The sequence below is a fragment of the Bison bison genome, unplaced genomic scaffold (genome assembly GCF_000754665.1).
Source record: "Bison bison bison isolate TAMUID 2011002044 unplaced genomic scaffold, Bison_UMD1.0 scf7180017864302, whole genome shotgun sequence".
Classification (NCBI taxonomy): domain Eukaryota; kingdom Metazoa; phylum Chordata; class Mammalia; order Artiodactyla; family Bovidae; genus Bison; species Bison bison.
In genome coordinates, this window is record NW_011494874.1 from 7,990,077 (window position 1) to 8,012,795 (window position 22,719).

Here is a 22,719-nt window from a genome sequence, read left to right on the forward strand (position 1 = left end):
TTCTCCTTGAAGGTGGAAGAAAGAATAAGAGGAGAAAAAAAGAGAGAAAGAAAAGCAAGATGGAAGTAGACCCACAGATTTGCAGACCTCCCTGGTTTGCTTTCGTTGGCAGCAATAGAGTAGGTTAGAGAGGAGTCAGTGAAGGGGGCACAGGTGCACTTGACTGTGGTGTCGAGGGCTGACCACCTGGATCACAGCCTTGGCTCAGCCTTGACTGTCCACGAGACTTTGGGCAAGTCATTTGGCCTCTTTGAGCCTTAGTTTCCTCATCTGTGAAATGGGCATAATAGCTGCTGTCTCACAGAACATTAGATAATGGATATGACAGTCTTATATAAACTGTAAAACTCTACAAAAGTACTGGGGATTATTTGATTGTTAGTTAATAATGAATCCAAAAGCACTTGGAAAATCTAAATCCTACCCTCAAAAGGGAACATTTTCAAGTTCCTCCTTTCATTTTAAAGGTGCAGAACCATGAAATACCAGTGCATTGGCTAAGAGGTCTATTTTATATTCAGGTATTCGGGTAGGGCTGTAATTGAATTTCGTCATTAATGAATGGAATGGAAGTTCCATTTTTATTTCTCCAACCTATACTTTTTATTGCACGTCTACAGTTGGCTGGATTTGGGGCTGGGCCCTAGAGATGGAGCGACCCAAGTCTCTGTCCCCTTTTCCCATCCCACCGCTCAAAATGGGTGTAAGAACGTTTCCAGTAGAGGAGGGGCTAGGGATCCCTGAAGCAGAGGACTTCTAGGGAAGCTGTAGGTCACAGCGGGGATGCTGGTTAGGATATTACTTGTAAGTGGATTCATTCTATCTTGAACCTAGTAAGTTTCTTTTTCATATTATTTTTTTACTAATTTTGCTGCTGATTGCTAAGTGCCTAGGAAATAAACCTACTACTCACCACTTTATTGGAAAAAGTCTGTCTTCTTCATTAACTTCTGCGTCCCTCGTGTCTTTCTAAATGAACTCTACAGACACTAACCCATAGAATTTGAGAACTGGGAAAGGGCCTTAGAGACAACATATTCTGGTTCCCTCATTTTACAGAGTGTGAGCCAAGACCTGGAGAGACCAGGTGACTCATTCAAGGTCACACAGTAAATTAGTAACAGGGTTGGGAATACAATCTAACCTCAGGCTCTTTGCATGACTCCCAGCTGCTCCCAACTCTAAAATGTGTTCTTATTTTCCACGCTACCGACAGCATTCTTCCCAAGTCACCACTGCCTGTTTTATTTTTTCTTTTAAGAAATATATATCTTGTCTTTTAAAATTATTGTGTTATTTTTAAAAATCTTATTATTTTTAATATTATTTTATTATTTTTAAAACTAGCTTTCAGATGTGCAACATAGTGATTCAAAATTTATATAGCTTATACTCTGTTAAAGTCATTATAAAAGATTAGCTATATTCCCTGTGCTGTATAATATATCCTTATAGCTTATTTATTTTACACATAGTACTTTGTACTTCTTAATTCCCTACCTCTTTTTTCCCACTCCCCCCTTCCATCTCCCCACTGGTAACCACGAGTTTATTCTCTATACCTGTGAGTCTGTGTCTGTTTTGTTATATTCATTCGTTCTATTGTTTTATATTCCACTGATAAGTGATCACATACAGTATCCATCCCTCTCTGTCTGACTTATTTCACTAGCATAATACCCTCCAGGTTCATCCATGCTGCTGCAAATTACTGTCTGTTTTCTGAACTAATCACTCAGGATCCGAGGTTAAGCTAGTGATGGCCTGGGTAACTTTCTTCCAGAGAAGACAGCACTGATGAGAAACTGAGTTTGGCATCGCAGGTGAGCACGTTCTGCTTTGGTTATTTTGGGACAGCAGTTTGCTTGGGGTACTTCAGGCACTCCAGAGCCCTGGGAAAAAAGTCTAAAACTAGTAACATCTCTAGTTTTTTTTTTTTTTTTTAAATCTCCACTGGGAAATGTTAGACAGAGCAGAGAACTGGAAGCCTGAACACCAGGACCTAGCTCTGGGTCATCTCCCTAATTTTCCACGTGACCATAGGCATATGTCACTGTGCTTTTTCATTCATTGATTTGGTCAGACAGTTACACAGTCCATTTAGTCATTAAAATTGAGGGCCTCATGCTCGGCATTGGGGATACACTCACATATCAAACGTGGACTCTGTCCTTGGCTGGGCAGTCTCATGTGGGAGCGGACACACAGCAGGTACATAGTATCCTGCAGTTCCTGGGCTCATAGAGGGTTTGATGACATTGCACCCAATTTAGATGGGGGCGGGGGTGGGGGATGGTGCTGAGATCCAGGGAAGAGGTCACGAAAGAGGAGGAGTTAAATATAAGGAAGCCCTGAAGGATTAATAGGTAACCAGAGGATCTCAGAGGTACAAAATACTATCCATGCATCCATCCATCCATCCATCCATTTCTCTCTCCATGCATTTTATTGACAGGTGTTAAACATCTCCTAAAGATCGAGGAATAAGGAGACGATAAGCTAGTTTCTGTCCCCAAGGAGTGCCCATGACCTTGAGCAAAAGAACTCTGGGGCCACAGAGGAGCATCTGGCTTCAGGGGACAGTAAGTCACTTGCTCTGACTGGAGCAGAAGCCCCTGTGAAGAAGCAGCAGGAGACACTGGAGAAGGAGACAGGACCTTGTACCCCGTGAAAGGCCTTAGGAACCATCATAGGAAATTCGTGATGTACCTGAATGACCAGGAGGATGGTTTATGGGAAGATCAGCATGAGGGGAAGAGAAGGGCAGAGAGCCGCCTCAGCCAACCTGGGATTTGGGACGCTGTCTCTGGCTGAACAGTGAAGGATGAATGGACGGGGGAAGAGCAAAGGGGGCAAGTTAGGAGACTGTCGCTGATGTCAGGGGGACTGTCAGGGTGACCCAGATGAGGGTGAGGGCAGAAAAGATAGAGGGGACATCACTGAGCAGGCACCAGAAAATCTTATTTTACATGCCCCTGACACTAAAGAGAAAGTTAAGAGATAATAAGTCTCACCTGTGGTCATGACCCTGCGTTAAGGTCATCACCCATGAATCTCAGTCCCAGGGAAGCCAGCCGTGCACCTGCTGCCAGCCGGGGCCACATGGTCCCCTCTGTTGGACGCATTTCTTCATCAGTCACACCTGAGACTTGAGCTGACGCTCCGCTGGCTTCAGCTGCGTGACCGTCTCTGCTCTGCGTGCTGGCAGCTGGCCCCTGAGCATCTGCTTTTACCAAGGGTGTTTAGGGTCTTAGGATAGGGGCGATTTTAATAGTCTGGACCTCTTGGAAGACAGGGAGCCAGAGGAGAAAAGTGGCGACCTGCAGTGGAGTAATCAGAGAAGCCATCCAAGGAGGAGGTGGGCTGGGGGGCACAGCCATGGGGAGGGATCTCTGTAGAGGAAAGGGAAGCCACCACGTGGGGCCAGAACAGGACAGCACGGGGGTCCTGGCGGGACGGCCCTGGCTGCCTATGGCCAAACGCTGCCGTGACTGGTCATAGCATCCCAGGCTGGCTGGGGAATACGGTGAGTAGACCGCTGAGTGCAAGCCCGTGGCTACCTCCCTTGCTAGGATGTATTCTGTGAGAGGAGAGAAAGGACAGAGGAGATGGTAGAAAGAGAAGGATGAAGTCACCTTGCAGGTGTGGATGGAGCTTGATTACTGGGGCCTTGAAAGCCAAACAACAGGCAGAAACACACACGTCTCCATCCCACCCCCTTCCTGCTCCTGGAACTGTGATGTGGATGGTCCAGTTTAGTGCTTGAGAGTGCTGGCTCACTTTCCAGTCCCCGGTCTAGCCCAAACCTCAGGCAGTTTACTCAACTTTGCTGAGCCTTGATTTACTCATCTGTATTATGGGGTTGCCTTTTCATGCTGTTCATGGGGTTCACAAGGCAAGAATGCTGAAGTGGTTTGCCATTCCCTTCTCCAGTGGACCATGTTTTGTCGGAACTCTCCACCATGGCCCATTATTTTGGGTGGCTCATATACTCAAAGCCATGTTTTTTCCAGTAGTCATGTACAGATGTGAGAGTTAGACCATAAAGAAGGCTGAGCGCTGAAGAACTGATGCTTTCAAACTGTTGTAGTGTTGAAAAAGACTCTTGAGAGTCCCCTGGAAAGCAAGGAGGTCAAACCAGTGAATCCTAAAGGAAATCAGTCCTGAATATTCATTGGAAGGACTGATGCTGAAGCTGAAGCTCCGATACTTTGGCCACCTGATGCAAAGAGCCTACTCACTGAAAAAGACCCTGATGCTGGGAAATATTGAGGGCAGAAGGAGAAGGGGGCAACAGAGGATGAGTTGGTTGTACGGCATCATTGACTCAATGGACAGGAGTTTGAGCAAACTCTGGGAGATAGTGAAGGACAAGGAAGCCTGGCGTGCTGCAGTCCATAGGGTTGCAAAGAGTCGGACACAACTGAGCAATTGAAGAACAGCAACAACACATGGGTTTGGGAATAATAGTACCAACATGCCCTGCTCTGTTGGGATGATGAAAGGAGATCATGTGATTAAGATCCTAACACAGTGCCATAAGGGCTCAGAGCAGGTTGGTGCTGCTTCAGAGTGGCCCAGTGGGTCCTTGGCTTTCTGACCTGCCCAGTGTTCTTCCCTTTGAATGTCTTTGCACGATTCCTTCATCCTCACCCACCGTTGGTCCCGTCAGAATCCTGAGCTACTCTACAACCTGCAGTGTGATTCTTCTCTTCTAAAAGACTCCTGTCAGTTTCATACATTTTGCATGATCCCCTCCCTGAGAAAGTGGGTTTTCAATAATAAACGCTATTTGAAATGACATACGTTCCCCCAGTACGTGTCCACGAGCACTGTATGGCTGGGAGAAGGATCCACCAGGATACGCACAGTGAGTATGCTCAGCTGTGGAAATCCTTGGGCTATAAATAGTGTGTGTGTTTTTTTAATATGATGGACTCATTTTCTCTGATCATAAAATCCATGGCTTCTATTTATAGCCATAGTGATGCTCTGCTAGTACTGAGGGATTTTAAAAATAGGCTGTAGGAAATAAGATGTGCTCGGCCAAGTCTCTCAGTACAGAGGCAGCAGAAGGGGCCTGGAGATCTGGGACTGGGATTCAGGGTCTTGGCATTAACCCTACGCTGTCTCTAAGTCATCCTCCATTTCAGCTTGCTTCAGGCCTTTTGCCTTCAACTTGCATTACTTTTGCTTCAGTGAAGAGTTTTATTCATTCATTCATTCATTCATTGGGAACTTACTCTGGGTCAGCTGTGATTGTAGGAAATAGAGTGTTTCTAGTATCAAGGTGCTCATAGCCTAGTGGGGGAGAAACAGACCTGTAAATTCACACAAGACTCCATGATGAGACTGATAAATGCCAAGCCCAGGTATAAATAAAGACCTGGAAAGCACAGAAAAAGGTTCACCTAATTCTGTCCAGGGCAGCAGAAGAGTCACCTCTGTTGGGTTGAATAGTGACCTCCAAAGATACCCAGGTCCTGATTCTGGAATATGTGCATGTTACCTTATGCGGCAAAAGAGACTTTGCAGGTGTGATTAAGTTAAGGGTCTTGGGATGAGAGATCATCCTGGTTTAGCAGTGGGCCCAATGTCATCAAAGTTTCCTCATGAGATGGAGGCAGAAGGGTCAGATGAAAGAGAGAGGAGAAGAAGAGATGTCTCCAGAAGCAGGGAGAGATTTGAAGATTTGATGTGCTTTGAAGATGCAAAAAGGGGCCATGAGCCAAAGAACAGAGCTCTAGAAGCTGGAAAAGGCAAGGAAAAGGATTCTCCGTGAGAGTTAAGGAGGGAGTGGAGCCCAGCCAATATCTTGGTTTCAGCCCAGTGAAGCTGATTTCAGACCCGTGAGCTCCAGGAGAGGAAGAGAATCAATTTGTTTTTGTTTCAAGCCATCAAGGTTATGATGATTTGAGTTAGTGGCCATCAGAAAATGAGCATACCACCCAAGGTAACACTTCAGCTGAATGGTTGTAACAAATAGCTGATGTTTGGGGCCTGTCAATATCCATTCGCTCCTGTTGGTATCTGCATCCAGTTTTTGCTTAATGATGCCCTACTCAGCACCACTGGTGCGGCCCTGAGGCCAGCTCAGCTCCAGCCCTGGGGAGGCCCAGGCTGCCCTTAGTCACTCAGTCATGTCCAACTCTTTGTGACCACCTGGACTGTAGTCCACCAGGTTCCTCTGTCCGTGGAATTTTCCAGGCAAGAATACTGGAGTGGGTTGCCATTTCCTACTCCAGGGGATCTTCCCAACCCAGGGATCAAAACTGCATCTCTTTCCTCTGCTACACTGGCAGGTGGATTATTTACCACTGAGCCACCTGGGAAGCCCCAGGGCTTAGACTCAAACTTATTAGCATAACCCATCCCCAGGCCACATAACTGGCTCTGGGCTGAGCATACAACATATGTTGATCCAATCAGATGTTAAAAGAATTGCTTTCCCACCACAACTCAGCTCTGGATGAACAAGGAAGGGTGTAGCCCCAGAAAGACCCTCTTGGAGTCAGGTAGAAAGAGTCATCCTGAGAAGAATACCATCTCTGAGCAAAGGGAATCTGGAGACGGTGAGAGATGCAGGGTCCTGGTTGTGTGCCTGAGCGTCTGGACTTTTAAGATGCACAAATCAATTACATTTCTGTGACCATGAATTTTAGGTTATCAGGTTGACTGAGAATCAGGGTACCCAGATATTTGGTTAAAACGTGATTTCTGGGTATGTCTGTGAAGGACCTTCCAGAAGAAATTAGTGTTTGAATTGATGAACTGAACAAAGCAGATGGCCCTCCCTACTGTGGGTAAGATCATCCAATCCACTGGAGGCCGACATGGAACAGAGAGGCTGAGGAAGGGATCGTTCGATCTTTCTCTCTGATTGGCTTCAAGCTGTGTGTGTGTGTTAGTTGTTTCGTCAGCTCTGCAACCCTGTGGACTGCATACCTCCAGGCTCCTCTGTCCATGAGATTCTCCAGCCAAGAATACTGGAGTGGGTAGCCATTCCCTTCTCCAAGGGAACTACCCAACCCAGGGATTGAACCTGGGTCTCCTGCATTGCAGGTAGATCCTTTATCATCTGAGCCACCAGGGAAGAAGTAGTCTTCGAGCTAGGATGTGGATAATCAAGCGGGGTCATCAGTCTCCTCCTGCCTTTGGACTCAGCCTCAGACTTCAACTTACACCACTGGCTTTCCTGGGTCTTCAGCTTGCCAACCACAGATCTTAGACTTCTTAGCCTCCTAACCATGTGAGCCAATTCCTTATGGTAAATTTCTTGATATTTATCTCCTATTGATTTTGTTTTTCTGAAGGACCCAGACTAAAATAGTTTTAATATTAAAAAATGTTTTGTGTGACTTTTTTTGTTACCAGCCCCTAAAAAATATCAAATAAAGAATGGGGAGGTTCTGCTGTGAGCAGAGGGAAGGGAGAAGACCAAACATGAGGTCAGAAGCCAGTGTTGTGACTGCCGTAAGTATTTGTGGAAGCAGTCAGGCAAGCGTGCATGCTTAATCATGTCTGAATGTCTGCGACTCCCATGGACTGTAACATGCCAAGGATTTCCCAGGCAAGAAAACTGGAATGCGTTGCCATCTCCTCCTCCAGGGGATCTTCCCGACCCAGGGATCAAACCCAAGTCTCCTGTGTTTCCTGCATTGCAGGTGTATACCCCACCACTGAGGCACCTGGGAAGCCTCAGTATTTGTGGAGAAGGAAAAGGAAACCCAGAGACTTGAAGGCCAAGATCACAGTGCCCAGTGAGAGATGGCTAAAGATAGATCACCGTGCTATGGGTGTCAGAGCTCAGAGGAGGTTGGCCGGCATTGATTCTAAACCCTTTGTTTTACAGATAGGAAATAAAGATGCTGATACAGATAAAGATGAAGATACGGATACTGGCGCAGAGAGGCTTGCTTCAGGCCACCCAGTGAGTCAGTGACTCACACAGAACCAGAAGCTACTCCTCTCTAGTTTCCCTGCCTGCTGCCCCCCAGGTCTGCTCTGCCCTGACTCTGCTGTTGTGTAAGTGAATGGTCAACCTAAGGCCAGGTCAGCCACTTACATACAGGTGCCCAGAAGCCCAGCTGGGCAGTCTACAGCTGGGTGTTCCGAGTGGTCCAGGCTCCAAGCGGAAACCCTTTTCATGCTTTCTCGCTATATGTGGCTCACTGAGGAAACAGAGGACGACCCAGGACCTCATGTGCTTTTCTGTAACTACAGACAGTTTGGTGTACAAGACAGAGAGGGAGAGTGGGAGTCCCAGAACTGGGTCCAGCCAAACTCTGCCTTTTAGAACTCTATGCCCAGAGATGGCTGTTTAACCAGCAGCCCTGTTATTATCCATGTGATCTTGCTACCTTTCAAGGGGTAGCAACTATGTAGAGACGTTGGAAGTAAGGTGCTTTCTCAGTCGTAAAATGCTGGCATCCCCCTAGACAGTCGTCACTCAGATTATCCCTTCCCTGAAGGATGCTCCGTAGAAGCTGATGGCCTCGACAGCAGGCCCATATGGCACTCCAGGGAGCGGGCTGGCTCCCAGGGCCAGGCTGCAGGTCAATGCCTTGATCTAGAAATAAGCCATCTAGGAATCTGCCTTAAACTGAGCATGGAGAGGTGTGCCCAGGACTATGGAAACACTCATTTGAGTCTCATTGTTGTGCTTCTTGGTGCAAAAAGAAAGCAAGCTGCGGTGGGGAGTAAGAGGGATGTCTTTAAAAATAAGAGAAATTTCCCTCCCAGTAGCTCAGTATAACAGTGTGCCTCTTTATCCTCCTGTCAATGCAGAAGACACGGGTTCGATCCCTGATCTGGGAAGATCCACCAATAGCAGTGCAACTAAGCTGGTGAGCCACAGCTACGGAGCCTGTGCTCTAGAGCCCGGGAGCCACAGCTACGGAGCCCAGGGACCGCGACTGCTGAAAGCCATGTGCCCTAGGGCCGTGCACTACAGCTAGACAGCAGCCGCCGCTCTCTGCAGCTGGAGAAAGCACAAGTGCAGCAACGAAGACCCAGCACAGCCGTAGATAAACTTTTTGAAAAAGAAAAAAAAACAAAAATAATCTGCATCTTTCATGCAGCAGAAGTGGAAGATAAGATCAGCAAGTGGCATCAAAATATAAGCCGTAAATGTAGAATGTCGCAGAAATGGAAGGAACTTTATAAACCATCGAACTGCTCTCATTTTACAAATGAAGAAACGGAGGCCCCAAGAGCAAAGCGCCTTGACCGAGGCTGTGCAGCAAATTCATAGCGTGGCCAGGCCTGGAACCCGGCTGTTCTGGCTCCGAGTTGTGTGCCTTCCATATGGATGCCCACAATCCGGTCTTAGAGCTAGGGTGTGCCTGTCTCCCTTAGCTGGGCATTTATATTGACCAGAAAACACATGTCACTGTATCAAATATGATGATATTTACTTGTTATGCTTTAGAGACATATTATGCTTTAGAAACAAATCTTTGCATGAGATGTTATAGCATCCAGGAGATTTCTTTCTCTAAAATAGTGTGAAGTGCTTTTCAACAAATGTGAACTCTGTGTTTCTAAGCCACCATCATGTCCAGCTCTGAGTTCACACTGAACCTTTCCATGTCTTCTATAACAGCCGTAACACCCTACGAGTCACCATCTAGCCCACTAAAATGCAGGATGCGCTATCCTGGGTTCCACCTGACACAGCTTTGGAATAAAATCTGGATTCAGATGCTGGATTTGCCAATCACTCACTTTGCAAATTTGACCAAGAGGCTTCTTTTTATTCTGGGGATCAAATTCCTCTCTAATCTTTGCTGCTTCTCAAGTTTGAGGAAAGATTACATACAGTGTACACAAGACACTTGAGAAGGGCATGGCAACCCACTCCAGTATTGTTGCCTGGAGACTCCCATGGACACAGGAGTCTGGAGGGCTACAGTCGATAGCGTCCGACATGACTGAAGTGACTCAGCATGCACACAGGCACTAGATACCTAGTGGATGGCTTAGTCCATGGTGGTCATTATTCTATTGGTGTTGCATACCAACCATCATGAAATGACAGATACTGGGAGATGGAGAGAGGAGAGGCTTTTGACCACCCTTAGCAGCCTTAGATAAGGACCTGCTCCACAAGAGTCCACTTTAATGCAACTGATATTACTGAAGATCCACAACACACCTATGGAAGGGATGTATGATGAAAGAATCAAAATCACTGCTCTCAAGGAGCCCACAGTCCAGCGGGGATGCCGATAAATACGAATTATCACACAGACCAGAGAGAAATCCTGACAGACAAGAGTCCACAGTAGGAAGCTACAGTGGCATCACACCACTGTAGCCCTGGTGAGAGCATTCACGATCAAATGGAACAACTTCAGTTTTTGATGGAGTCGTTGATTCATTCCTGAGTGGAGCCAAATTGGAGAAGTTGCAGGATCGACTCCTCAAGTGCCACAGCCAGCAGAGATAATTGATAAGGCAACCTAGGAAGGATTTTTCAATCACTGATTTCTGTGCAACAAGGATGACTGTCCTTTAAGCTAATAAGGAGCACTTTTAAAGTTGTGCTCTTTCAGCCAAACACAGGGGTGCATGAACTTTCCTTCCATGACATCAGAGTGCGCTGTGCAGAAAAGGCTCTACATTGTGAAAACAAATTAACTTGTGCTTTTCTTATGGAATGGATCTCTGCAGTATCAGACTAGGAATGGAGCCAGCAAGAGCTGTAGGCTACAGATAGGAAGACACGATCCTAAATAGACGCTATCCTAAACTGTGACCTTTGAGTAATTACAGATGAAGAGAAGAAAACATTCTCTGTACTGTCACAGGATCATAGGAATATCCTATGACACAACTGGTTGATACTGACATCCATTTTATTTGACTTTATTTTAAAATGTTGATGTATAGCAGAGGCCAACACAATATTGTAAAGCAATCATCCTTCAATTAAAAAAGATCTTTTTCTAATATGTTTACAAAATATGTTTTCATATATGTGACTAAAAAATATGATTTATGAAAAATAATGGAACCCAGCTTTCAAATATTCTTATAGTTCCCAGCCTTTCATACTGTTACAGCCTATGAGAAGTAAACAAAAGTTTTTTGGGGTTGGGTTCCCAGAAATGCTCTTCAAAGGGAGAAAATTCTTCTGCTTGTGTTTTTCTTCCTTCCATGCTCCTGCCTGGAACACAGATGTGGTGGCTGGAGCTGCTGCACCCACATTGCAACCATGTAAAAAAGGCTAAGCATAACATAGTGTCTCTGATCCTGAGCCAATATCAGCCAACCCCTACTTTTGAATTTACCTTTTTGTGAGAACAATAAACTATATTGTTTATGTCACTGTTATTTGAGTTTTCCACAGCATCATCCAAATGCAAATCCCTAAATGATAAACACTGATATTGAAAAGTGGTTTAAGCTGTGTATCGGCATGAAATCCTGATGAGGATAGATGTAAAATGTAAGATGTAAAAAGAACCAAAGTAATAAAGAAGAGGGTCTGGATAGGCCCAGAACTTCTTCCCTACCCCAGGCCAAGAATTGTACCTATTTCCTACTAGTAGGGGTTGGTGTTTGCAAGTATAATCAAACAGACTTATATTCCCCTTAATTTAATTTGCATTTGCTTTTTATCAGCTTTATTGATATATAAGTGACACAAAAAAATTGCATATTTTTAACATATAAAACTTGATGATCTTGAACACGTACTCATGTTCTGATACCATCACCACAATCTAGATAATAAGCATCCATCACCTGCCAAATTTCCTCATGTGCCCTTTTAAAAATTTCTTGTGGCAAGAGTATTTAACATAAGGTCTATGCTCTTAACAAATTTTTAGGTGCACAATACCTACTGTTAACCACGAGCGTGAGGCCGTATAGCAGATCCCTACGACTCATTCATCTTGTGCTAGTGCAGCTTTATACCCACTGAACAACACGGTTATTTCCCCCTGGCAACCACCATTCGAATTTCTGCTTTATGAGTTTCAAAAATTATTAAATACCTGCAAATTCAGCAGCAGTTTTGTTTTAGAAGAAAAAACAGTAGCTTTGTGTTAAGTGTGCATGATAGAGAACCTTGAAGACAAGCTGCTCAGGTATTCCACTTTCTTCTTCAGCATCACGGTAAGTTTAAGCCAAGGTCTCTTACTCTAGCCAGAGTCTGAAGTTCCACTCACCTTGGTCCATCAGCACTGATTGCAGAGCACCATGGAGACATGTCATTTCCCATAACTTCCCCAGCTTTTTACTGTCCAAAGAATGACAGCGTAGTTCAAGGCATATTGAAGAACACTGATGCTCTGTCTGAATTTTCTATTTGGTTTAATTGTTTTGTTTTTCCCTTTAATTGAATTTCTGTTGCTGTAAGGTAGAAAACTTGTTACAGGGGTCAGCTCATGACTTCTAAGTCACCCTCCTTCATTAGCATGGATCAGCTGCACTAATCCAGGTTTCATGTTTGCTAATCTGTTCTAAAGGATTGGTCAGTTTCTTTTGCCACCAATTAACTGTGTTGCTTGACTTGTGCCATCATTTTACGGGTCTCACAACAAGACAAGAACTTACTTAACCAGACATTTCTCCGAAGAAGACATACAAATGGCAAACAGGTATATGAGATCTGCTCAACATACCTAATCATTGGGGGAAAACAAATCAAAACCGTCGGAAGACATCAGCTTACACTTATTAGAATGGCCATTATCAAGAAACTGAATAAGTGTTAGTGGTGATGTGGAGAAATTGGGAGCTTTGTACAATGTTGGTAGTGATGTAAAATGGTGGGGAAATGCTGGAAAACCATGGAAAACAGTACGGAGGTTCCTCAACAAATTAGAGATAGACTACCACATGATCCAGCAATCCCACTCCTGGGTATATATCCAAAAGAATGAAAATCAAGATCTTGAAGAGATATCTGTGCTTTCCTGTTCATTTCAAAATCATTCATAATAGGCACGGTATGGAAACAACTCAAATGTTCATCAACAGATAAATGGATAAAGAAAATGTGGCACATCCACACAATGGAATGTTCCTTCAGCCTTTGCTGGAGGTTGTTCAGTTGCTAAGTCCTGTCTGACTCTTTGCAAGCCCATGGACTGCAGCACACCAGGTCTCCCTGTCCCTCACTATCTCCCGGAGTTTGCCCAAGTTCATGTCCACTGAATTGATGATGCCATCTAAACGTCTCATCATCTGTCACCCTTTTCTCCTTTTGCCTTCAATCTTTCCCAGCATCAGGGTCTTTTTTAATGAGTCAGTTCTTTGCATCAGGTGGCCATAGTACTGGAGTTTCAGCTTCAGCATCAGTCCTTCCAATGAATATTTAGGGTTAATTTCCTTTAGGGTTGACAGATTTGATCTCCCTGCAATCCAGGGAATTCTCAAGAGTCTTCTTCTTCTGCTGCTGCTGCTGCTGCTGCTGCTGCTGCTGCTACAAGAGTCTTCTCCAGCACCACAGTTCAAAAGCATCAATTCTTTAGCACTCAGTCTTTTTTATGGTCCCAGTCTCACATTCATACATGACTACTGGAAAAACCATAGTTTTGACTCTATGGACCTTTGTCAGTAAGTGATGTCTCTGTTTTTTAATATGCTATCTAGGTTTGTCATAACTTTTCTTCCAAGGAGAAAGTTTTTTAATGTTATGGGTGCAGTTTCCTTCCACAGTGATTTTGGAGTCCAAGAAAATAAAGTCTGTTACTGTTTCCATTTTCCCCATCTATTTGCCATGAAGTGATGGGACCAGATGCCATGGTCTTAGTTTTTTCAGTGTTGAGTTTTAAGCCAGTTTTTTCACTCTCCTCTTTCACCTTCATCAAGAGACTCTTTAGTTCATCTTTGCTTTATGCCATTAGGGTGCTGTCATCTGCAGATCTGAGGTTATTGATATTTCTCCCAGCAATCTTGATTCCAGCTTGTGCTTCATCCAGCCCAGCATTTTGCATGATGGACTCTGCATATAAGTTAAATAAGCAAATTAAATAAGCCAATCACAGAACAGGTAGTTCATGGTTCCACTTACATGAGGTATCTAAAATAGTCAAATTCAGAGAAGCAAACAAGAATGATAGTTGCCAAGGAATGGCAAGACGGGGGTGTGGGGAATTGTCCAGTGGATATGAAGTTACACGTGTGTAAGATGAGTAAGTTCTGGAGACCTGCTGTACAACAGAGTGCTTATTGTTAACAATATGAATCATGCATTTGAAAACTTGTTAAGGGCTTCCCTAGTGGCTCAGCAGTAAAGAATCCTCCTGCCAACACAGGAGACATGGGTTCAATCCCTGATCAGGGAAGATCTCACATAGCACAGAGCTCCCAAGCCCATGTGCCCTAGAGCCCGTGCTCCACAAGAGAAGCCACTGCATCAGAAGCCCAGGCACCGCAGCTAGGGATTAGCCACCGCTCTCCACAATGAGAGGAAAACCCACGCAGCAACAAAGACCCAATGCAACCAAAAGTAATTAAATTACTTTAAAAATTTGTTAAGAGGGTAGATCTCTTAAGTGTTCTTATCAGTTCAGTTCAGTTCAGTCACTCAGTCATGTCCGACTCTTTGCGACCCCATGAACCACAGCACGCCAGGCCTCCCTGTCCATCACCAACTCCCAGAGTTCAACCAAACCCATGTCCATTGAGTCAGTGATGCCATCCAACCATCTCATCCTCTGTTGTCCCCTTCTCCTCCTGCCCTCAGTCTTTCCCAGCATCAGGGGCTTTTCCAATGAGTCAGCTCTTAGCATCAGGTGGCCAAAGTATTGGAGTTTCAGCTTCAGCATCAGTTCTTCCAATGAAAACCCAGGACTAATCTCCTTTAGGATGGACTGGTTGGATCTCCTTGCAGTCCAAGGGACTCTCAAGAGTCTTCTCCAACACCACAGTTCAAAAGCATCAATTCTTTGGCACTCAGCTTTCTTTATAGTCCAACTCTCACATCCATACATGACCACTGGAAAAACCATAGCCTTGACTAGACAGACCTTTGTTGACAAAGTAATGCCTCTGCTTTTCAATATGCTATCTAGGTTGGTCATAACTTTCCTTCCAAGGAGTAAGCGTGCACACATACAAAAGCAAAGGGACCCAAAGAAACTTTTGGAGGTGATGGATATGTTTATAACCTTGATTGTGGGGCCTCTCTGGTGGTCCAGTGGTTAATTAAGAATCTGCCTTCCAATGCAGGGTGCATGGGTTCAATCCCACATGCTGCTGAGAGACTAAGCCCAGTCACCACAACTACTGAGCCAGGGCTCTAGAACCCACTAGTTAAAACTACTGAGCCCAAGCACCTAGATTTGGTGCTCTGCAACAAGAGAGGGGACTGCAACGAGAAGCACACTTGCCACAGCTAGACAGCAGCCCCCATTCTCCACAAGTAGAGAAAAGCCCTTGCAGCAGTGAAAACCCAACACAGCCATAAATAGATAAATCATTAAAGTAAAAATCTTGACTGTGATGATGGTGTCAGGGTGTATGCATGTGTCCACACTCATCAAATTGCACCGTGTTTTTATATACCATTTATGTTTCAACAAAGCTGGAAAAAAAGAAAATAAATACAAAATTATGTACACACAGGTGCTCATACACAACATTTAGGTTGTGGATTTGCATTCTTTCCCCCAGATCCTGTAAACACCCTTGATCACTTGATTGTTGCTTTTCAAGACATCGAGGCAGCATGGGATCCCCAGCCACAGATATTTGCTTCACTCTCAGTAAATTTGCAACATGGAGCTCTATGCTCAGGCTTTTCTGCTTATAATAATTTTTGTTTTAACAACCCACCAGAAGGTAATCTTTTTGAAGACATCACAAGTGACAATTAGGGATTCAATTTAAGATAAAAATCCAACTCTATGTGGTGCTGCCAAGTCAAATAACTCAAATTAGGTAACAACTCCAGACAGGTAGAGACAACATTTTCACAAAAGGCAAGTCCTTTTTAAAAGCTGCAACCCGATTGCAGGCCCATTAGCATTTGAGAAGACACGATTCTGCAATTGAGAAAATACAATGTAATAACTGTCATATGGAATTCACTAAAGTTAATTTTTCAATAAACACTATGTTAAATAAATTTCAAAGTACGGGTGTAGCTGAAATCTGTGATTTTCTTACTGACTCTTTCTAACACTCAGAAGTCAAAGAACCCGTGCAGGTAGCATTAGAGTCCCTTCAGTCTCAGGAGGCTTCCTGCTCCATCAGGCAGAGATGGGGGTAGTTCTGGGGTCACTAAGGGTGCTGCGTAACTGGGGCTCGGTTACTGCAGATGGTTGTCCAGCAACTTCTCTGGACTACTGTCAACAGTATTCTGGTATCAACAACAATCAGAACCGAATTTGCCTAAAACAACCTCATTTGAGCTTGGCCTTCCTTGAAGGATGGATGAGATGGTGTATTAGTGACATGGGGCTACAATAACAATAGCATAGACTGGTGACTTCTAAACAACAGAAATTCAGTTTTCACAGTCCTGGAGGCTGACCAGGCTTCTAGCCTGGTCAATACCTCTGGTATTTGACCTCGGGGTGCCAGTGTGGCCAGGTTCTGGGGAGAGCCCTCTTCTAGGGTATAGATGGCCCACTTCTCGAGGTGTCTTCATGTGGTAGAAAGAGGGAGAAAGAGTTCTCTTCTGCTTCTTATCAGAGCACTGACCCATCCTGAGGGCCCCACCTCATGGCCTAATGACCTCCCCACGCCAAAAACCATCACATTGGGATTGGAGTTTCAGTGGACAGATCCAGAGGGACACAAGCATTCGGTTCATTGCAGTCTGGGAGTGGAGGGGGGGGGTCAGTGGAGGAAGGGACATAGGACAAGAGGAGGCGATTCTAGGAGAAGAGCAAGAACAAAGCTCAAGGATGGGGGCGTGTCCAGGAGGCCTGAACGATGAAAGGGCATCTTGTCGTGACAGGAGGAGGTGAGGGGTAAGGAGCCTTGACTCAGGAGACCTGAATGGGGCTCACTGCAACGTCCTGGGCCGTCGTTCCCATGCCGTGCTGTATGCGTATTAGTTGCTCAGTCGTGTCCAGCTGTTTTTGACCCCATGGACTGTAGCCTGCCAGTCTCCTCTGTCCATGGGATTCTCCAGGCAAGAATACTGGAGTGGGTTGCCATGCCCTCCTCCAGGAAATCTTCCCAACCCAGGGGTCAAACCCAGGTCTCCTGCATTGCAGGTGGATTCTTTACCATCTGAGCCACCAGGGAAGCCCAAGAATACTGGAATGGGTAGCCTATCCCTTCTCCAGGGGATCTTCCCAACTTAGGGATCCAACTAGGGTCTCCACATTGTAGGCAGACTCTTTACCAGCTGAGCTACCAGGGAAGCCCTCTCTCCCATGATATGAAATTACAAAATTTTCCAACTCCATTTGGCAGAAGTTAAAGAGTTACGAGGTATTTGACCTTTATCTTATGCCTTTTTAAAATGCTTTTAAATACCAGGTCAACATTAGCATTTAGACCAAAATATGAATACTTTTCTACCTCAAACTAGCCAGCTAGAATATCACTTCTAACCTTGTGTACAAAGATGACATTTCCCGCTAAACAAACTCCAAGTCACGAGTAATTACTCCATGGCGGCCCTTCTCAGCGTTCACGTCTCACTGTGATGTTGGTCACCTAGACAATCCACTTCTAGATTTTCAAAACCCGCTGTTCTCTGATTCTGACAGGTCTTAAGCATGTTTTATTACAATAGGAGCCACAATACAAGGATTAAATGGCTGGGCCACTTAGCAGAATAGAACTCTTCTGTTGTAGTAAAAATTCTTCCAATCGCTTCAGTAAAGAATGGTGCGGATTGAGTTCTGAAAAGGTTTTGGGTTGGCCAAGAAGTTTGTTCGGATTTTCCCATACAGTCTGAACGGACTTTTTGGCTAACCAAATATGTTCGTGTCCTCATTCTCGGTTGGGCTTCCCTGGTGGCTCAGAGGTAAAGAATCTGCCTGCGAAGGCAGGAAACATAAGAGATGCAGGTTTAATCCCTGGATCGGGAAGACCCCCTTGAGAAGGGAATGGCAAGCCACTCCAGAGTCTTGCCTGGGAAATTCCATGGACAGAGGAGTCTGGTGGGCTACAGTCCATGGGGTCACAAAGATTCAGACAGGACTGAGCGACTGAGCACGCGCGCGCGCGCGCGCACACACACACACACACACACGAGGTCCTATGGGACTCTCACGCTGATCTGACAGGAGGTGGGGCTTAGGCATAATGAGAGTGATGGGGAGCAGCTGTAAACATATGAAACTCCCTTGCCCACCTCCTGTTATGTGCCCTCCTTCCTAGTAGGCAACCGACCAGGATCAGTCTAAGGCCGGGGGCTGGGGACCCCTGCTCCTCCAGCTTAAAGGTAAGCTCGTGTTCACCCCTCAGGCTGCATTCAACTAAGATTTGTACCAAAGGAACAAGCAGGAGAAAGAGCAAACTTGTTGAGGTTAACACCCAGCTTTCTAGAAAAGGACACCCTTCTTCCCTCTCAAATCACCATGCCCTTCTTTGTTGCCTAGTGAATGTCTGTCGCATACAAAGAGTATTCTCAAAACTAAATTTGACTATGTTTCATGAGCCCAAACGCAGGTCGGTGTATTCCACTCGCCTTCACCTCCCAATCCCGGTGCAGCAAAAGAATAATGAGAAAATTAATTGTGCATTTTAGTTCTGTTTTTTAAAGAAATGAACTAATAAATAAGGTGAGATCCTGTCAGACGCTCAGCTCCCTGTAGATCTGTTATCCAACTTCTGTGTTCATAATTCAAAATCTTTTCTAATGAGTGAATTTTTTTCAGCTGCAGGATGCTGTTTAGTATTTCAAGGACTTCTCTGAATAGTAATATTTAGGACAAGTTCCCTTGATCAAATCTCTCTAGGCCTTTTCAGAAGATGCAAAACACCTCATCCAGCTGACACCAGTATAAAGAGTAAAACCCAAACCATGTTTCTGAATTCCCCATCCCTGATACTGGACCCTCTACATCATCTTGTGGGAATGCAGGTGGTGGGCGCAGCTGGAAGGAGAGGCAGAGCCCAGGAAGGGGAGAAGATGAGATTCAGAGATCTGTGCATCCTGGTTTTGCTATGTGTCACCTGGGATTCTGCTAATTGAATTAGGCTCTCTCATTTTTTTCCCTTTACACCTTGAAAAGTGACTGGTGGTTCAGTGAAACCATATACACATTTTGGGTAGTTTTGAGCAAGAAGGAAGCCTACTGCATTAGGATAAAGAAAAGAATTTGGTGCAAATGGGTTCAATTAGACATCAATGGGATGTGTTTAGTCAAAAAGGTGGAAAATCATTTGAGGAGGAACATGATGTATGTTCAGAAATATTTGGTGTGTGATGGTGGCAGAAGTGAGTGTTCAGTTTCAGATGGGGTGATGTGGTCAGAAAGATGTAAGGGAACGTAGGCAAGAAAGGAAGAGAGGAGGAGGCTTGAATCCCTGTAGCCTTGTGAGGTGTGAGTCAGGGACTCAGGGGATGTCAACCAGGGTACTGAGGGTCTGCTTAGGACCTCAGGCCAGGTGTGTGGGTATCCACCCTGGTCTCCCTCTGTGTGTGAGGTCCCTCCTTGTGCAAACAGACTAAACAGTGACAGGCACCAGAAAGAAAGGCACGGTCTTAGGGGATTCCCCTGGGAATGGGCGTTGGAGCAGAGCTTGAGCCGCATTTGATAGAAGTTGAAAGGGATATTGTGGAGAAGGGAGATTATTGACAGACAGACAGGTAACCATGCATGCAGAGTAAGAGAGAGCTGGACTGTGTGTCTGAGAGCATCGTGAACTTGTCTGTTCATTCTCCCAAGGGATGGTTGCAAATTGCAAAAGAAAGAAACGCTACATGCTTTTAAACCTGCATTGCCTCTTATGCCCTGCTTATACTGTCACTGTAGTGGGTCCTGGGCTGGGCCAGAGTTCACGGTCTCGGTGGCTTACATGCGCTTGTGTGGTTGTTGTGGTTGGGGGCAGCTGCACTGGTTTGCTGACTCAGTTACTCTTGTATCCCTTGAAGTAACCAAGAAAGATTGAGCCCACCCAAAAGGAGGCAAAAGAGGGGAAAAGGCAGTTGACACATATCAAGTATCTTTCTTATAATAGGCACTCACTGTCAACTTTATTCACTCCTAGGGTTTATTTGAAAAAAAAAAGGTAAAAATTGCTTGTCATGAATATGCACAGAAACTTTAGATCCTCAGCACCAGGTACATAAAAATCAGAGTTGCATGCCTTTTAAGCAGTGGTTAAAATAACCCAGTGATGGACTGCCTTGATTTTTTAAATAACATAAGATTTTGGACCCAACTATTCCAATCAGAAAGCAGGAAGGAATTTGGGTGAAGGTGCAGAGGGCTCAGACCCTGGATCTGACTGCACCCTGACTTGGTAGCACCAAAGGATGCCAGGTGCTCCCCCTCCTGCCTGCCCATCAGCCTTGAAGATGGAATCCTTGTCCACCCATCTTTCTGAGTTTGGCAGACCATTCTAAAATCTGCTTTATCCTTTGTGGAGGGATCAGACAGACAGAAGGCAAAACTCAGAAATGAAAATATTATGCTTTCTTAAATTAGAAAAAAAAAACCTAAGCATTTAAAATGACTGTTTTCTTCACTTAAACTTGCCATAAATTAAAAATAGTTTTATAAAGGCTACTAGTCCTTACAGTCAAAGCTATGGATTTTCCAGTAGTCATGTACAGATGTGAGAGTTGGACCAGAAAGAAATCTAAGGACTGAAGAATTGATGCTTTCAAATTGTGATGCTGGCGAAGACTCCTGAGAGTCCCCTGGACAGCAAGGAGATCAAACCAGTCAATCCTAAAGGAGATCATGCCTGAATATTCATTGGAAGGACTGATGCTGAAGCTGAGGCTCTGATACTTTGGCTCCACCTGATGAGAAGACCTGACTCGTTGAAAAAGATCCTGATGCTGGAAAAAGATTGAAGACAAAAGGAGAAAGGGGCAGCAGAGGATGAGATGATTCTATAGCGTCAGTGACTCAATAGGCTTCCCTGGTGGTTCAGCCAGTAAAAAATCCATCTGCACCAAAGGAAACTATAAGCAAGGTGAAAAGACAGCCTTCAGAATGGGAGAAAATAATAGCAAATGAAGCAACTGACAAAGAGTTAATCTCAAAAATATACAAGCAACTCCTGCAGCTCAATTCCAGAAAAATAAACGACCCTATCAAAAAATGGGCCAAAGAACTAAACAGACATTTCTCCAAAGAAGACATACAGATGGCTAACAAACACATGAAAAGATGCTCAACATCACTCATTATTAGAGAAACGCAAATCAAAACCACAATGAGGTACTATTTCACGCCAGTCAGAATGGCTGCTATCCAAAAGTCTACAAGCAATAAATGCTGGAGAGGGTGTGGAGAAAAGAGAACCCTCTTACACTGTTGGTGGGAATGCAAACTAGTACAGCCACTATGGAGAACAGTGTGGAGATTCCTTATAAACCAGAACTCCCACTGCTGGGCATACACACCGAGGAAACCAGAATTGAAAGAGACACGTGTACCCCAATGTTCATCACAGCACTGTTTATAATAGCTAGGACATGGAAGCAACCTAGATGTCCATGAGCAGATGAATGGATAAGAAAGCTGTGGTACATATACACAATGGAGTATTACTCAGCCATTAAAAAGAATACATTTGAATCAGTTCTAATGAGGTGGATGAAACTGGAGCCTATTATACAGAGTGAAGTAAGCCAGAAAGAAAAACACCAATACAGTATACTAATGCATATATATGGAATTTAGAAAGATGGTAACGATGACCCTGTATAAGAGACAGCAAAAGAGACACAAATGTATAGAACAGTCTTTTGGACTCTGTGGGAAAGTGTAAGGGTGGGATGGTTTGGGAGAATGGCATTGAAACATGTATATTATCATGTGTGAAATGAATCACCAGTCCATGTTTGATGCATGATACAGGATGCTCGGGGCTGGTGCACTGGGATGACCCAGAGGGATGAGATGGGGAGGGAGGTGGGAGAAGGTTCAGGATGGGGAACACATGTACATCCGTGGTGGATTCATGTCAATGTATGGCAAAACCAGTACAATATTGTAAAGTAATTAGCCTCCAATTAAAATAAATACATTTTTTTAAAAAGAATATACTCAGAGGTATTAATTACTGAATAAAGGAATGTGATTATTTTAAAATTCTTTAAATTTTTTCTCTTAACTCATGCAATAAACTCAAGATACTAACAGAAAAAAAAAAAAAAGAATCCATCTGCAATGCAGGAAACTGGGGTTCGATCCCCGGGTTGGGAAGATCTCCTGGAGAAGGCAAGGCTACCCACTCCAGTATTCTGGCCTGGACAGTTCCATGGACTGTATAGTCCATGGGGTCACAAAGAGTCAGATATGACTGAGCGACTTTCACACACACAGTGACTCAATGGATATGAATTTGAGCAAACTCCGGGAGATAGTGGAGGACAGAGGAGCCTGGCATGCTGCCGTCCATGGGGTCACAAAGAATCAGACACGACCTAGCGAATGAACAACAACAGCAAAGGCTGGCTACTAGATAAAAAAAAAGTATTAGAAGAATATCAAAGGACACAGGGAGCCCAGAAATAAACACAAAATTTTAGTATGAGAATGTTTCATCTCAGTGGAGGGGGAAAAAAGGAATATTTCATGGATAAAATGAATAATTGGCAAAATATCTTTT